Raw genomic sequence first — 19,058 nt, 5'->3', positions numbered from 1 at the left:
ACACAGGTGTGCTAAACAGGGCGGTACATGACACTGATGTGACAGTTGTGCCATACAGGGCAGTACATGACACTGATATGACACAGGTGTGCCCTACAGGATGGTACATGACGCTGATGTGACAAAGGTGTGCCCTACAGGGCGATACATGACACTGATGTGACACAGATGTGCTACGTCATGTATCGCCCAGTATAGCACACCTGTGTTACATCAGTGTATACAGGGCGATACATGACGCTGATGCGATACAGGTGTGATATACAGGGCAGTACATGAAACTGATGTGACACAGGTGTGCTATACAGGGTGGTACATGACGCTGATGTGACACAGGTGTGCTATACATGACACTGATGTGACACAGGTGTGTTATACAGGGCGGTACATGACTTTTATGTGACAAAGGTGTGCTATACAAGGCGGTACATGACGATGATGCAATACAGGTGTGCCATACAGGGCGGTACATGACGCTGATGTGACACAGGTGTGCCATACAGAGCGGTATACAATGCTGATGTGACACAGGTGTGCAATACAGTGTGGTACATGACACAGGTGTGCTATACAGGGCAGTACATGACAGTGATGAGATACAGGTGTGCCATACAGGGAGGTAGGTACATGACACTGACGTGACACAGGTGTGCTATACAGGGCAATACATGACACTGACGTGACACAGGTGTGCCATACAGGGCGGTATACAACACTAATGTGACACAGGTGTGCAATACAGTGTGGTACATGACACAGGTGTGCCATACAGGGAGGTAGGTACATGACACTGACGTAACACAGGTGTGCTATACAGGGCAATACATGGCACTGACGTGACACAGGTGTGCTATACAGGGCAATACATGACACTGATGTGATACAGGTGTGCTATACAGGGCGATACATGATGCTGACATGACACAGGTGTAACACAGGTGTGCTATACAGGGCAGTACATGATAATGACATGACATAGGTTTGCCATACAGGGTGGTACATGACACTGATGTGACACACGTATGCTATACAGGGCTGTGCATGACACTGATGAGTTACAGATGTGCTATACAGAGCGGTACATGACACAGATGTAACATACGTGTGCTATACAGAGCGGTACATGACACAGATGTAATACACATGTGCTATACAGAGCGGTACATGACACAGATGTAACACACATATGCTATACAGGGCTATGCATGACACTGATGAGACACAGGTGTGCTATACAGAGCAGTACATGACACAGATGTAACATACGTGTTGTATACAGAGCGGTACATGACACAAATGTAACATACGTGTGCTATACAGAGCGGTACATGACATGGATGTAACACACGTATACTATACAGAGCAGTACATGACACTGATGTGAGACAGGTGTGCTATACAGGGCTGTGCATGACACATATGTAACATGTATGCTATACAGAACAGTACATGACACTGATGTGACACAGGTGAGCTATACATGGCGGTACATGACACAGGTGTGCTATACAGAGTAGTACATGACACTGATCCTATACAGGTGTGCTATACAGGGCAATACATGACACTGAGGTGACACTGATGTGACACACATACCTCCCAACATGACCCTCTCCAGGAGGGACACAATGCTCTGTTTCTGGGCTTTCCTTTTCATGTATGATTACCATCACCTGTGGTGAAGCACCTTTCTTATTAGTAAAACTGTTGAAAACAGGTGATGGTAATCATACATGAAGAGGGAAGCCCAGAAGCAGAGAATTGTGTCCCTCCTGGAGAGGGTCATGTTGGGAGGCATGGACACAGGTGTGCTATACATGACAGTACATGACACTGTTGTGACACAGGTGTGCGTGTGCTATTCACTGCATAGCATACCTGTCATATCAGTGTCAAGTACCGCTCTGCATAGCACACCTGTGTCACATAGTATTAGTATGCAGGGCGATACATGACGCTGATGTGACACAGGTGTGCTATACATGGCTGTACATGACGCTTATGCGAAACAGGTGAGCGGCGGTAATAGCCTACACCAGCGGACGTCTAGCCTAAAAATGCTCGTGCCTCTTTAAAGGGCTGAATGTGGGCGTGCCGCTGGGTGTGCCGGGGGCGTGTCCGGGGCGTGCCGGTGTCGGAGTGTGTGGATGCCGGAGCGGCGGTGACAGTGTGAGGTTGGAACTGCTCCGCGCACAGGACCCTGAGCCAGCGGCGACCACAGGTCAGAACGGGGGGCACAGTTGTCACAGTGGACAGCAGCATTCCCCTGTCCTCACATGTGTGTGTGTGTGTCTGCTGTGTGCATGTGTGCCAGGATGGGCTGCCCTATACTATAACTATGTGTACAGTGGGGTGCAGAGTGTGTCCCGTGTATATAGGCAGCACCCACCTAGTCTGTGTGTCATCTATAATGTAATGTGTCTGCTCATTGCATTGCTGGGTGATCTGTAATATGTGCCTGTGTGTGTCTATCAATCACATGGTATTGGTAATGATTATATATCTGTATATAAGTCCATACCATCACAGACATATGGGCTTGGCAAGTGTATGGTCATCATGAGACCGACCCATAGCTAAGATTGGAAACACCGATCCTATCTATTGGAATACAATAAATGTTCCATTTGGTTGTGGAAAGTGTGTGTGTGTGGTTTTCCCTGGCAGAGTACAAAACATTGTGTGTTATTGCTGGTGGTGCGTTGGACTGGGCCGCACGGTTTTTATGCCAGTAGTCAGCCAGTGATGTCATATGGAAGTAAGAGTAGTGACTTTGATGCGTTTTGTAGGTGACTGATATTGCGATGTCCCCACCTACTTTCCATCAGTCCTGGAGGCCACAAATACTCCAAATCACAGAGCAACTTCACATTTATCGATTTTTCTCAATTTTTTATATTATTTTCCATCATACCGAGACCGTTATAATTTGGCCAAGACTATTCGTTTTATTTTATATAATAATTAATATATATATATATATATATATATATATATATATAATTAGAATACTATTCAAGGGAATTTTATTATGAAATTTCAACGACAAAAGACAAATTATGAATTTTCAATACATCTTGTTTTTTTTTTATTTAAAAGAGAAAAAAGAAATCCAGAAAAACCCTGAACCTTTTCTCCCCGTTCTCTTGTGCAATATGGAAACAATTGTTGGAAAGATCTTATTGTTTTTATTTTTTTTTCCATACGTCTATCGGATAGATTTTATATATTTATTAAATGATGTTTGAATGAAACCAAATTTTTTTTTGGTAAAATGTTAAAATTCGTTTTGCGCTGGAAAAATTACAGATATAGGAACAATTTGTTTCATAAACAGGGAGACGACGGGGGTGGAATTAGGGGTGGGCCGACTGCAAGGGAGCCTAGCGTGAAATTAAAGACACCTCCATTTTTCTCCCCTTTTCGGAAAATTCTATTTACTTAGATGCTTTATTTTTGTCTAATTAATTGTAAGCGTTTGCAGAGGGAAAGACGATTGTAGAACTAGACATTTCTAACGTTGAGTCTGGGGGATGCCATACTGTCAGATGATCTGTGTGTTCTCCGTCAATGCCATTATTTCACTTATTGCTACGTGTGTATTTTATACCTTTTTTTTTTTGTACACGGTTGACTATGCCCGTTTATGTTTGTTTTTTTTTTTATTTAATTTTTTTCCTTAAGTTTTTGTGTAAGGATTTCTAGATGATTTTCCTTCGATAATCGGTGAGATTATTGGAATAATGCTTGATTAGAGCCGTCTGTGGGTCCTGGTTCTGCACTTGTCTGGGTTTGCCTGCCAAGGGGCACAGAGAGGACACCAGGGTGTACTGTATGTCGGAGTTGGGGAACATTTGTATTTGCAGCATGATTCCGTGTCACCCGTCTGATCACTCTGACTTGTTTATCATGTCATTTTTGAAGCTCTTTGGGGGAAGTCGGAGAGAGTTGGATTGTAAAAGGTGCAATTATTCTGCTGATTGCCAGGACGGGCTGTCTATTTAGTTTCATTATCCATAAGACGCATTATGTACCCCCCCATCAATGTGAAAGTGGACGGGAGAGAGTGTAGCAGGGGGAAGAGGTGGGGGCTTTAATAGCAGTGCGATTAGACTCACAGCTGCAAAACCGAGATATCAGCCGCTCCACAATTACACACACTCATCTACTGGGGTGGATTAGCAAAGCAATTTTTGTCCTTTTATTTTCCGTCTGTTTGTCTACGATTTTTTTTTTGCCTGTTTCTTCATACACAAGCCCCCCCCCCCCCCCCTTCCACCTCCCCAAATGCGCAGATCAACCCTATGTAGCTCTCTGACGTTCCGTCTGTACCTTGCAGATGTGATAGTTGTGAGTTTGTGTTTGCGTTGCAGGGATGCACATAGACGCACGTTCCCCCACTCGTGAGCGATGTTCTGCCCCCCCTCCACCCTTCGCCCTCGCCTGGTGCAATGTACGGCGTTCTGTGTTTTGCCAAAGTGGATCATCGAAGGGTGGGGGGTGGGGGGGTCTGAGGATGGGGGGGAGGAGAATAAGTGCGAAGGGTGGGGGGGAGAGAAAGGAGGAGATGGGGATAAAATTGGAGACCAACGCCATTTTTTTTGCCAGCCTTATTGCTCCTTCTTGTATGTCGCAATCTCCAGGAAAGTGGGGGTTGTCGTGTTTGTGGGGGCCGTAACCGAGAACCCTGCTGGAACACGAAATAGGCTCAGGGGTAGGGATGATGTGGAGTGATAATGATTACGGGTAACCATCCATGAAATGTTGGCTACGAAGGAGAGCTGACTCTTCTCTCAGAAACTGGAGGATGGGTGGCTGGTAATGTGGGGGAGGCTTTTCCAGCGCTGCCAAAACCACCCCTACAAATATTTTTGGTCCGTGACCTTTTTTCCCCAACACCTCTTTCTGTAGCCCCCATAATAACGGCAGAGGGGGGCACCGGTGTGGTACTTGGGTTCTTGTCTTGGGGGCATTCTCCTATTAATCTCAGGTGGGGAGATGCTTGTGGGGAACTATACATTTAAATGCATTGAAAGCTTGCGCAGTAGCGCAGCGAACTGTCATACTGAACGCGTGTTCGGACACCGCCCCCCTTACCTCATCGCTTCGCTGTTTTTTTTCTTCTTTTAAAATGATATGAAGGGTTCTGTCATTAACCTTTTCAGCACTGTAGGGTATTCGCGGCTTTGCATAGCACTAGGAAACGTGCATTTTTATTTGTTATATGGAATCTTTCAGTGTCAAAGATGACTGTCTACCGTATATCATCTATTAGAATTATTATATTTTAAAAGTTTTTATTATGTATTTTTTTCTGCTTAAGATTAGCCCTGTACACCGTCATCACGTTCACTGAGATCACATCTTTACAGACGCCACCATTTTTATTTTATGTTTTTATGGTGTTAAGATTTTGTGTGTGTGTGTTTGTCCTTCTAGTAACCTGCCTCCAGTGCCTTATTTTTGCACAGGGTTTGGGCAGGTAGAGGACTAATGGTGGTTACCTTCTCTTTACATCAGATCAGACGCTTGACAATCCAACGCGCAATGGGGCTTGCAGTACGATGTGGGGGAGAGTACATGGAGTCTGGGTGGGTTCTGTTGCCCTTGGTGGTTGTGGAATATGTAGCAGACCCCCTGGAATATCAAGGTCTTTGCTAGAAGTCTGAATTGTTGGGGTATCATGACGGCACCTTCTAGCCTCTTGTCAGTGTAGGTGCTTGTATGCATTTTGTGCTGCTTGCTATGGAGCAATCATATCCTGATTAGCCGCACGATGAATGATTTGTGAAGAGGAATTCTGCCTATTTGAAATTCTGATTGTCTGTGCCCGTCAGCGTAGAGCCCTGTCTGTCAGGTGGGGCAGCATGGGGGATAATATCTGACCTATCTACGTATTGCCAATTATTAGTGCAAATAGTACCATGTGTAAGAACAGTGCAGAATATCTGCTACCCTCTATGTCTATGTATACGCTGCAGTCCCATGTGTTTTTCTGCAATTTAAATAGTAATCCATGGATCCAGTGGACCACTCCCATGTATGGTTTCTCTATATATGCTGGTTACATAGTACCACTCCCAGCCTATCCCTCCCTGTATAGATGCTACATACAATATGTTACATAGTACCACTCAGAGCCTATCCCTCCCTGTATACATGCTTCATACAATATGTTACATAGTACCACTCCCAGCCTATCCCTCCCTGTATACATGCTACATACAATATTTTACATAGTAACACTCCCAGCCTATCCCTCCCTGTGTACATGTTGTGTACAATATGTTACATAGTACCGCTCCAAGCCTATCCCTCCCTGTATACATGCTACATAAAATATGTATGTTACATAGTACCACTCCCTGCCTATCCCTCCCTGTATAGATGCTACATACAATATGTTACATAGTACCACTCAGAGCCTATCCCTCCCTGTATACATGCTACATACAATATGTTACATAGTACCACTCCCAGCCTATCCCTCCCTGTATACATGCTACATACAAAATGTTACATAGTACCACTCCCAGCCTATCCCTCCCTGTATACATGCTACATACAATATGTTACATAGTACCACTCCCAGCCTATCCCTCCCTGTATACATGCTACATACAATATGTTACATAGTACCACTCCCAGCCTATCCCTCCCTGTATACATGCTACATAAAATATGTATGTTACATAGTAACACTCCCAGCCTATCCCTCCCTGTATACATGTTGTGTACAATATGTTACATAGTACCGCTCCAAGCCTATCCCTCCATGTATATATGCTATATACAATAAGTTACACATACCACTCCCAGCCTATCCCTCCCTGTATACATGCTATATACAATGTTACATAGTACCACTCCCATCCTATCCCTCCCTGTATACATGCTACATAAAATATGTATATTACATAGTACCACTCCCAGCCTATCCCTGTATACATTCTATATACAATGTGTTACATAGTACCACTTCCAGCCTATCCCTCCCTGTATACATGCTACATACAATATGTATATTACATAGTACCACTCCCAGCCTATCCCTGTATACATTCTATATACAATGTGTTACATAGTACCACTTCCAGCCTATCCCTCCCTGTATACATGCTACATACAATATGTATATTACATAGTACCACTCCCAGCCTATCCCTGTATACATTCTATATACAATGTGTTACATAGTACCACTTCCAGCCTATCCCTCCCTGTATACATGCTACATACAATATGTATATTACATAGTACCACTCCCAGGCTATCCCTCCTTGTATACATTCTAAATACAATGTGTTACATAGTATCACTTCCAGCCTATCCCTCCCTGTATACATGCTATATACAATATGTTACATAGTACCACTTCCAGCCTATCCCTCCCTGTATACATGCTATATACAATATGTTACATAGTACCACTCCCAGCCTATCCCTTCCTGTATACAGGCTACATACAATATGTTACATAGTACCACTCCCAGCCTATCCCTCCATGTATATATGCTATATACAATATGTTACACATACCACTACCAGCCTATCCCTCCCTGTATTCATGCTACATACAATATGTTACATAGTACCACTCCCAGCCTATCCCTCCCTGTATTCATGCTACATACAATATGTTACATAGTACCACTCCCAGCCTATCCCTCCCTGTATACAATATGTATATTACATAGTACCACTCCCAGCCTATTCATCCCTGTATATATTGTATATACAATGTGTTACATAGTTCCACTCCCAGCCTATCCCTCCCTGTATACATGCTGTATACAATATTTATATTACATAGTACCACTCCCAGCCTATCCCTCCCTGTATACATGCTACATACAATATGTATGTTACATAGTAACACTCCCAGCCTATCCCTCCCTGTATACATGCTACATACAATATTTTACATAGTAACACTCCCAGCCTATCCCTCCCTGTATACATGCTATATACAATATTTATATTACATAGTACCACTCCCAGCCTATCCCTCCCTGTATACATGCTACATACAATATGTATGTTACATAGTAACACTCCCAGCCTATCCCTCCCTGTATACATGCTACATACAATATTTTACATAGTAACACTCCCAGCCTATCCCTCCCTGTATACATGTTATGTGCAATATGTTACATAGTACCGCTCCAAGCCTATCCCTCCATGTATATATGCTATATACAATAAGTTACACATACCACTCCCAGCCTATCCCTCCCTGTATACATGCTACATACAATATGTTAGATAGTACCACTCCCAGCCTATCCCTCCCTGTATACATGCTACATACAATATGTTACATAGTAACACTCCCAGCCTATCCCTCCCTGTATACATGCTATATACAATGTTACATAGTACCACTCCCATCCTATCCCTCCCTGTATACATGCTACATACAATATGTATATTACATAGTACCGCTCCAAGCCTATCCCTCTGTATACACGCTATATACAATATGTTACATAGTACCACTCCCAGCCTATCCCTCCCTGTATACATGCTACATACAATATGTTACATAGTACCACTCCCTGTATACATGCCATATACAATGTTACATAGTACCACTCCCATCCTATCCCTCCCTGTATACATGCTACATACAATATGTATATTACATAGTACCACTCCCAGCCTATCCCTGTATACATGCTATATACAATATGTTACATAGTACCACTCCCATCTTATACCTCCCTGTATACATGCTATATACAATGTTACATAGTACCACTCCCATCCTATCCCTCCCTGTATACACAATATGTATATTACATAGTACCACTCCCAGTCTTTCCCTCTGTATACACGCTATATACAATATGTATATATTATATAGTGCCATGCCCAGCCTTTCCCTCCCTGTATACATGCTATATACAATATGTATATTACATAGTACCAGTCCTAGCCTATCCCTCCCTGTACACAGTACATGCTATTTACAATGTTACATAGTACCACTCCCAGCCTATCCCTCCCTGTATACATGCTATATACAATATGTATACTGTAAATAAATATATATATATATATATATATATATATATCATGCTATTTATTACACAGTACCACTCCCATCCTATACCTCCTTGTATATATGCTATATACAATATATTGCATAGTACTACTCCCAGCCTATCCTTCCCTGTATACATTCTATATACAATATGTATATTACATAGTACCACTCCCAGCCTATCCCTCCCTGTATACATGCTATATACAATGTTACAAAGTACCACTCCCAGCCTATCCCTCCCTGTATACATGCTATATACAATGTTACATAGTACCACTTCCAGCCTATCCCTCCTTGTATACATGCTATATAGCATGTTTCATAGTACCACTAGCTCTTGCTGTATACTATATATTACCACATCCTCCCTGCACTCTGCGCCCCCTGACGCGTCCTCCCTGCACTCTGCGCCCTCTGCCGCGTCCTCCCTGCACTCTGTGCCCCCTGCCGCGTCCTCCCTGCACCCTGTGCCCCCTGCCGCGTCCTCCTTGCACTCTGTGCCCCCTGCCGTGTCCTCCCTGCACTCTGTGCCCCCTGCCGTGTCCTCCCTGCACTCTGTGCCCCCTGCCGTGTCCTCCCTGCACTCTGTGCTCCCTGCCACGTCCTCCCTGCTCTCTGTGCCCCCTGCCGCGTCCTCCCTGCCCTTTGTGCCCCCTGCCGCGTCCTCCCTGCACTCTGCGCATACCTGCCACGTCCTCCTCCCTGCACTCTGTGCCCCCCTACGGCTTCCTCCCTGCACTCTGTGCCCCCCTACGGCTTCCTCCCTACACTCTGTGCCCTCTGCCGCGTCCTCCCTGCACTCTGTGCCCTCTGCCGCGTCCTCCCCACACTCTGTGCCCTCTGCCGTGTCCTCCCTGCACTCTGGGCCCTCTGCCCGTGTCCTCCATGCACTCTGCCCATACCTGCCGCGTCGTCCTCCCTGCACTCTGCGAATACCTGCCGTGTCGTCCTCCCTGCACTCTGCGCCCTCTGCCGTGTCCTCCCTGCACTCTGCGCCCTCTGCCGTGTCCTCCCTGCACTCTGCGCATACCTGCCGCGTCCTCCTCCCTGCAATCTGCGCATACCTGCCACGTCCTCCTCCCTGCACTCTGCGCATACCTACGGCGTCCTCCCTGCACTCTGCGCATACCTACGGCATCCTCCCTGCACTCTGTGCCCCCTGCCGCGTCCTCCCTGCACTCTGTGCCCCCTGCCGCGTCCTCCCTGCACTCTGTGCCCCCTGCCGCGTCCTCCCTGCACTCTGTGCCCCCTGCCGCGTCCTCCATGCACTCTGTGCCCCCTGCCGCGTCCTCCCTGCACTCTGTGCCCCCTGCCGCATCCTCCCTGCACTCTGTGCCCCCTGCCGCGTCCTCCCTGCACTCTGTGCCCCCTGCCGCGTCCTCCTTGCACTCTGTGCCCCCTGCCGCGTCCTCCCTGCACTCTGTGCCCCCTGCCGCGTCCTCCCTGCACTCTGTGCCCCCTGCCGCGTCCTCCCTGCTCTCTGTGCCCCCTGCCGCGTCCTCCCTGCCCTCTGTGCCCCCTGCCGCGTCCTCCCTGCCCTCTGTGCCCCCTGCCGCGTCCTCCCTGCACTCTGCGCGTACCTGCCGAACCCTCCCTGCACTCTGCGCGTACCTGCCGAACCCTCCCTGCACTCTGCGCGTACCTGCCGCCTCCTCCCTGCACTCTGCGCGTACCTGCCGCCTCCTCCCTGCACTCTGCGCGTACCTGCCGCCTCCTCCCTGCACTCTGCGCGTACCTGCCGCCTCCTCCCTGCACTCTGCGCGTACCTGCCGCCTCCTCCCTGCACTCTGCGCGTACCTGCCGCCTCCGCCCTGCACTCTGCGCGTACCTGCCGCCTCCGCCCTGCACTCTGCGCGTACCTGCCGCCTCCTCCCTGCACTCTGCGCGTACCTGCCGCCTCCTCCCTGCACTCTGCGCGTACCTGCCGCCTCCTCCCTGCACTCTGTATAATGACACCCCCCCCCGAGTCATACACTGGGTGTAGTTCAGAACTGTAATCTCTGCCTGCTGCATCACTATTGGACTTTTCCACTAGAGGCCGCTCTCTGCGGCAAGTGGTAACTTATAGAGATAACTGACCAGGTGTATAGTGCAGTAGGTTAGTAGGGCCGTAGCAATGTTACCGATACTGTGTGCAGGTAAAATCCTTGACCACCCCTCCCCCCTTCTTGCAGAATGCTGCTTCTGAGTTCAGGTCTGGGGAAATGTAGACATAACATAATACCGTCTTAAAAAAGGATAACCGCTATCAGTATATAGGTTGTTGTATAATTGTTGGGTGCAATGTGTGTCCCTATTTCCCATGTTTTGTAGAGCTAAAGCTGTCAGAATCCTCTCGGACAGCTTTCATAGTCCGGCTGTCTCCTGTTTGAATAATATGAAGGCACTGAATTCATATGAAGACCGAGGGAAACTGATTCCAAGGAGAGCGAGAGAGTTCTTAATTACCTCATGGTATAGAGTCATGATTAGGATAAACAAGAGAAATGTGAGAGAGAGGTTTACACCATGGGGAGTTATTCTGGTTCACTCACAAAAGACAAATTCACTCTCTTATGGACAAAACCATATGCACTGCAGGTGGGGCAGATGTAACATGTGCAGAGAGAGTAATAGTGTGTACACACGGTACAATTTGCCTTCCAATGTTGACGATATAGTCAACATTGGATCGGCATCTGATGCAGATCGCAGGGGTTTTAACCCTTGCGATCCCGAAGCGCGTTCACATATCGCAAGCCAGAAAGTCTTGGCTGCCTTGACTATATAGTGCAGATCTGCGCTATATAATCAAGATTGTATGCAAATCGGATGTGCCTTGCGATCCGATCCCGATCTGATCATATCGGGGATCGCATCTCAAGGCACATCTCACCGTTTGTACACACCATTAGATTTGGGTGGAGTTTGTACTTCAAATTGATATCTATATTGCATTGTAAAAATAAAGCAGTCAGTATTTACCCTGGACAGAAACAGTATAACACCCATATCTAACTCTCTCTGCACATGTTACATCTGCCCCACCTGCAGTGCACATGGTTTTGTCCATTAGAGAGTGAATTTGCCTTTGCAAGTGAACCAGCATAACCCCCCATATGTAAGCGAGAGTCTGGAGAGGGGTTCACCATGTGATCAATCAACTCACATTTTGCACCCTCTGGTGGACACCCCCACACGGTGCCCACAAAACCCCTGTTTTTTCATGTGTGAGAGAGAGACTGGAGAGGGGTACACCATGTGAGAGAGAGACTGGACATGGGTACACCATGTGTGAGAGAGAGAGACTGGACATGGGTACACCATGTGTGAGAGAGAGAGACTGGACATGGGTACACCATGTGTGTGAGAGAGAGAGAGACTGGACATGGGTACACCATGTGTGAGAGAGAGAGAGAGAGATAGACTGGACATGGGTACACCATGTGTGAGAGAGAGACTGGACATGGGTACACCATGTGTGAGAGAGAGACTGGACATGGGTACACCATGTGTGAGAGAGAGACTGGACATGGGTACACCATGTGTGTGAGAGAGACTGGACATGGGTACACCATGTGTGTGTGTGAGAGAGAGAGACTGGACATGGGTAGACCATGTGTGTGTGTGAGAGAGAGAGACTGGACATGGGTAGACCATGTGTGTGTGTGTGAGAGAGAGAGACTGGACATGGGTACACCATGTGTGAGAGAGAGAGAGACTGGACATGGGTACACCATGTGTGAGAGAGAGAGAGAGAGAGACTGGACATGGGTACACCATGTGTGTGAGAGAGAGAGAGAGAGAGACTGGACATGGGTACACCATGTGTGTGTGTGTGTGTGTGTGTGTGTGAGAGAGAGAGAGAGACTGGACATGGGTACACCATGTGTGAGAGAGAGAGAGAGAGAGACTGGACATGGGTACACCATGTGAGAGTGAGAGAGCGACTGGACATGGGTACACCAGGTATATGAGAGAGAGAGAGAGAGAGAGAGACACTGGACATGGGGACACCAGGTGTGTGAGAGACTGGACATGGGGACACCAGGTGTGAGAGAGGGAGAGACTGGAGAGGGGTACACCATGTGTGAGAGAGAGAAAGAGAGACTGGAGAGGGGTACACCATGTGAGAGATACTGGACATGGGTACACCATGTGTGAGAGAGAGAGAGAGAGAGACTGGACATGGGTACACCATGTGTGTGAGAGAGAGAGACTGGACATGGGTACACCATGTGTGAGAGAGAGAGACTGGACATGGGTACACCATGTGTGAGAGAGAGAGACTGGACATGGGTACACCATGTGTGAGAGAGAGAGACTGGACATGGGTACACCATGTGTGTGAGAGAGAGAGAGACTGGACATGGGTACACCATGTGTGAGAGAGAGACAGACAGACACTGGACATGGGGACACCAGGTGTGTGAGAGAGACTGGACATGGGGACACCAGGTGTGAGAGAGGGAGACACTGGAGAGAGGTACACCATGTGTGAGAGAGAGAGAGAGAGACTGGAGAGGGGTACACCGTGTGTGAGCAAGACAGAGAGAGAGACTGGAGAGGGGTACACCGTGTGTGTGCGTGTGTGTGTGTGTGAGAGAGCGAGAGACTGAAGAGGGGTACACCATGTGTGAGAGAGAGACTGGACATGGGGGCACCAGGTGTGTGAGAGAGACTGGACATGGGGACACCAGGTGTGAGAGAGGGAGAGACTGGAGAGGGGTAAACCATGTATGACAGAGACTGGCGAGCGGTACACCATGTGTGAGCGAGAGAGAGAGACACCGGAGAGGGGTACACCATGTGTGCAAGAGAGAGAGAGAGACTGGAGAGGGGTACACCATGTGTGAAAGAGAGACTGGAGAGGGGTACACCATGTGTGAGAGAGACTGGAGAGGGGTACACCATGTGTAAGAGAGAGACTGGGGTACACCATGTGCCCATATAGGCTATCCCTTGCTTCTCCACGGTTTCCTAGTGATACAGTGTGGGGTGTCTTATATCTCCCCCCTACCAGTATCTTGGACCCCCTAGCCTGTCCCTGGCTTCTCCCCTGCCCTCCAGTGACCGTCACACCTATCTTCACACAGCTATAAACTAGTTTGAGTGCAGGTAATTGCTGTAGATGTGTAATCAATGCTTCTGCCGGTCCCCCAGGGGCCACAGTATCACCTGGCAGTGATTAAAGAGGCAATGTTGTAACACTTCATTTCCAGCCCGGACACAATTGACAATATGTGGTTGTATTGTCATCCGCTGTTAACCCTCTGCCTGCCAGTCTGGTTCCTTCCATTTCTGAGCCCCTCTGTCAGGGTACTCTCGTGTTAGGGTTGCCGAGTCGACTAATGAGCATCCCTTGTAATTGTGCTTTTAGTATTAAAGGGGTTAATGATACATTGGGGAGTAGGTCATTAGCCGCGGGCTGCGTGATGGAGTCGCATCTATTGCCTGGTCTATGGTGAGGGCTGATGTTAATGGGAGCTGACAGTTCTCGTACAGGGCCAGTGCATGATGGGAAACTCACCTCACTGTTGCCCGCCAGCACCCATTATTCTGGCCATAACGTATCCTCCCAACACCCTACTCTACATCTCCTGTTATTTCCATAATGTCCCAAGCATTATCAAACGCCCAGTACTACGCTCAGTTCCTTCACATGCTCAGTACTACCCCTACTGTTCTGGTACTGATTGGGCAGGTCCATCACATGCTCAGTACTACTCTCTGCTGTTCTAGTAATGACTGGGCAGTTCCATCACTTGCTCAGTACTACTCTCTGCTGTGCTAGTAATGACTGGGCAGTTCCATCACATGCTCAGTACTACTCCTACTGTTCTGGTAATGACTGGGCAGTTCCATCACATGCTCAGTACTACTCCCTGCTGTTCTAGTAATGACTGGGCAGTTCCATCACATGCTCAGTACTACCCCTACTGTTCTGGTAATGACTGGGCAGTTCCATCACATGCTCAGTACTACTCCCTGCTGTTCTAGTAATGACTGGGCAGGTCCATCACATGCTCAGTATTACTCCCTGCTGTTCTGGTAATGACTGGGCAGTTCCATCACATGCTCAGTACTACCCCTACTGTTCTAGTAATGACTGGGCAGGTCCATCACATGCTCAGTACTACTCCCTGCTGTTCCGGTAATGAAGGGGCAGTTCCATCACATGCTCAGTACTACTCTCTCTTGTTCTAGTAATGACTGGGCAGCTCCATCACATGCTCAGTACTACCCCTACTGTTCTGGTAATGACTGGGCAGTTTCATCACATGCTCAGTACTACCCCTACTGTTCTAGTAATGACTGAGCAGGTCCATCACATGCTCAGTACTACTCCCTGCTGTTCTAGTAATGACTGGGCAGGTCCATCACATGCTCAGTACTACCCCGCTGTTCTAGTAATGACTGGGCAGGTCCATCACATGCTCAGTACTACTCTCCGCTGTTCTGGTAATGACTGGGCAGGTCCATCACATGCTCAGTACTACCCCTACTGTTCTGGTAATGACTGGGCAGGTACATGACATGCTCAGTACTACTCTCGGCTGTTCTGGCAATGACTGGGCAGGTCCATCACATGCTCAGTACTACTCTCCGCTCTTCTAGTAATGACTGGGCAAGTTCAGTTATCTCTCAGCCCTATACATTCTGCTAATCCATTAATTACTGTGCACGTCTCTCTGCATGCCCACTCCTGCATTCACTGCCATACCAGTAATGACCCGATCATGGTTATAAAACTCCCCACAAGCCCCACACTTCTGTTCCTGTAATGCTCACTGCACCATGCTCAGCTGTTCCGGTAATGCTCACTGCACCATGCTCAGCTGTTTCGGTAATGCTCACTGCACCAGGCTCTGCTGTTCCGGTAATGCTCACTTCGCCATGCCGTTCTGTTCTGGTAACGCTCATTGCACCAGGCTCTGCTGCTCTGGAAATGGTCACCATCCCAGGCTCTGCCGTTCCGGTAGTGCTCACTGCACCAGGCTCTGCCGTTCCGGTAGTGCTCACTGCACCAGGCTCTGCCGTTCCGGTAGTGCTCACTGCACCAGGCTCTGCCGTTCCGGTAGTGCTCACTGCACCAGGCTCTGCCGTTCCGGTAGTGCTTCTGTAAATTTGAATGGTGATGCCGACGACGTTTGCCGTGAGGCAGAGTCATTCTGAAGAGCTGCGGTGCCAGATACGTAACTTCCTCTTACTCCGTAATACAAGCATCGTGCTACCTATATAATGGTTTATTCACATGATGTCAGCGCCAGTAGCGCACGCAGGGGGGGTTTTCGAGTACCCAGAAACCCCCAAGAAGTCTAAGGACCCTAGTCTGAAAGCTGAGGGTCCCCTCTTTCCATGGGTATAAGAATTTTAAAAATCGGCCCTTGGGAACCGGAGATATCTGACTTTAAAGCAGTGGTCCCCATCCAAGCCTGCTAATTGCTCTTCCCAGTCAGATCTTTCAGGTTCTGTCTGACTTAGAGTTTTTCTGAGGATATATTCCAAAAGCTGGGACTCTGCTTCTTTGATGGACATTAGTAGCTTGTCTCTACTGTTCCCAGAACCAGAGATATCAGCCTTCCAGCAGCTGGTTACTGCTCCAGCTCCACACACCTGGTATGTAGTTTTATATTCTCGTTGGCAGATTGCTCTGCCTCCTGAACTATCATCCCCTAGTGCCCAATACCATTTGGTAGGTGGGATTCTCTAGTTTTTAATTCCATTACAATCTAAGAAATCTATTTCCGGGAACTGGAGATATTTACAGTCAAGCAAGTTGTCCTCCCACCAGAAAGTTGTGAATAATAAGCCCACTCCACTATACTATACAGTACATCCCTCCTCTGCATATTAAACATCCTCTACCACCCTGGAAGTTATGTATCAGGGCCCCTTCATTCAGCCCAATGCCCCCTTCTCCCACCATCTGTGCAGTAAAGGGGTAGTTAGTGGAAATTACTGATCAAGGCCCTACATGCTGAGCGGTTGATGTAATCAACGCTTCCCCCACCCCTACCGCTGGAGGATCGGTAGGGGGCCCCAATACATTACTATGCCCAGGGGTCTACACTGCTGTTGATGCCCCTGTATGTATGTGTGTATATATATATATATATATATATATATATATATATATATATATATATATATATATATATATATATATATATATATATATATATATATATATATATATATATATATATATATATATATATATATATATATATATATATATATATAGAAAAAAGATACTGTTGTGAGCAGCGCTGATGATAAGTCCAATATTAGTCCAACCACAACTTTTTTCACAAGAAGGGTATATGTGCAAAAGTAAGCACTAAAGTCCAATTTGATGAACTGCTGCAACCTCTCACGCAGGGGGCATCCAGGGTCAGGATGAAACAAATATCTAAAATATACAGGAAAGAGAGGTGCGCCTCATAGTGCAGGTAAAAGACTTTTTTTAATGATACATATAAAATGAATCCAGGTATATACAGACAATTGCTCGTACCATATATAAAATCACTGTGGGCTGATTACCACATGATATAAACAATACCCAAGGCAAAGCAGCTCCTCTCACGCCAAGGACGTCTTCAGGACAGGTAGTGGGTGCAGACGCTGGATTGCGCCGCAGGAACCAACCGCACAAGCCGACGGAAAGGCAGGTAAGCCGGAGAGATGCCAGGGGGTGGAGAAGACGGGTGTCACAAGCCACGCCCTAACGCGTTTCGTCAGGAGACTTCGTCAGAGGGCGCCCTCTGACGAAGTCTCCTGACGAAACGCGTTAGGGCGTGGCTTGTGACACCCGTCTTGTCCACCCCCTGGCATCTCTCCGGCTTACCTGCCTTTCCGTCGGCTTGTGCGGTTGGTTCCTGCGGCGCAATCCAGCGTCTGCACCCACTACCTGTCCTGAAGACGTCCTTGGCGTGAGAGGAGCTGCTTTGCCTTGGGTATTGTTTATATCATGTGGTAATCAGCCCACAGTGATTTTATATATGGTACGAGCAATTGTCTGTATATACCTGGATTCATTTTATATGTATCATTAAAAAAAGCCTTTTACCTGCACTATGAGGCGCACCTCTCTTTCCTGTATATTTTATATATATATATATATATATATATATATATATATATATATATATATATATATATATATATATATATATATATATATATATATATTTTTTAAATTATTATTTATATATATTTGGTCTATATCTATAATACTTTAACTGACCCGGCATATACTGGGTCACCTAAGTGTCCATCTCCGTGCTTTGCTCCGCCCCTCTGGAAACCCCCTTCTGAAAATCCTGCGTTTGCCACTGAGCGCCCGCCCCCTTTTCGTCCCTCTCCGTCCAGGATAAATGTTAGTATAGACTGACTTTTATCCAATAATCGAATGATTATTGTTATTCTCCGGGCGGCCACATGGGAGTGGATGTGTTTGCTTACAGAATGGATATGGTTGGATGGGGGCGGGTGGGAGGAGTTTACCTGTTCGATAGGCTGCAAACATATGTGAACATGTCTGAATCAGGCCCTTGGCTTGTTCGCTTTAGCACAAGTCGCTTATCATGTATAACATGCAGCCGTGATGCGGGTCTGGGGATTTGTGTGTATCTCTGGGATACGTTTGGGTAATGGGACACTGCTGCTCCGAGCCGCTCTATGAGCAATGTGTCCTGTTACATTGTGTCGGATCAGCTTCCCTCCCTTACACAATAGCGTAGTGCGCTCAGGTTACTGCTATGTTACGCTTTATACAGGCTGCACCGTGTATGGGCACCCAGTCACACCTAGTCTTGAGAGTGTTAGTTAATGCCGGGTGTCTTTTTGTGAATTTTCCCCACAATTTGTCTTGCTTGCATAGCAATACATCGGCAGCTTCTGCTGATTAAAATGATATGCAGCATGCCTATATTCTCTGTGCCACTGCTGCTGTATATGTGTTACGAAATGCTATGGTTAAGTGTTTTCCCGTACAATACTGTTACAACCCAATACAGTC

At 47.1% G+C, this 19,058-nt stretch overlaps 1 pseudogene across 1 annotated transcript in view; it reads left to right on the top strand.

Annotated features, from left to right (window-relative positions):
* Positions 1-2,083: 2,083 nt before the first annotated feature.
* The window catches only part of LOC146049538 (neurexin-3 pseudogene), a 34,442-nt pseudogene continuing 17,467 nt past the window's right edge, over positions 2,084-19,058 (top strand). The window contains exon 1 of the transcript XR_014466140.1: positions 2,084-2,221. The product of XR_014466140.1 is annotated as a neurexin-3 pseudogene (transcript). The remainder of the gene's footprint in view (positions 2,222-19,058) is intronic.

The sequence above is a fragment of the Crinia signifera genome, chromosome 12, assembly GCF_055691185.1.
Source record: "Crinia signifera chromosome 12, ASM5569118v1, whole genome shotgun sequence".
NCBI classification, from domain to species: domain Eukaryota; kingdom Metazoa; phylum Chordata; class Amphibia; order Anura; family Myobatrachidae; genus Crinia; species Crinia signifera.
This window is presented reverse-complemented; position numbering and strand designations above follow the sequence as displayed.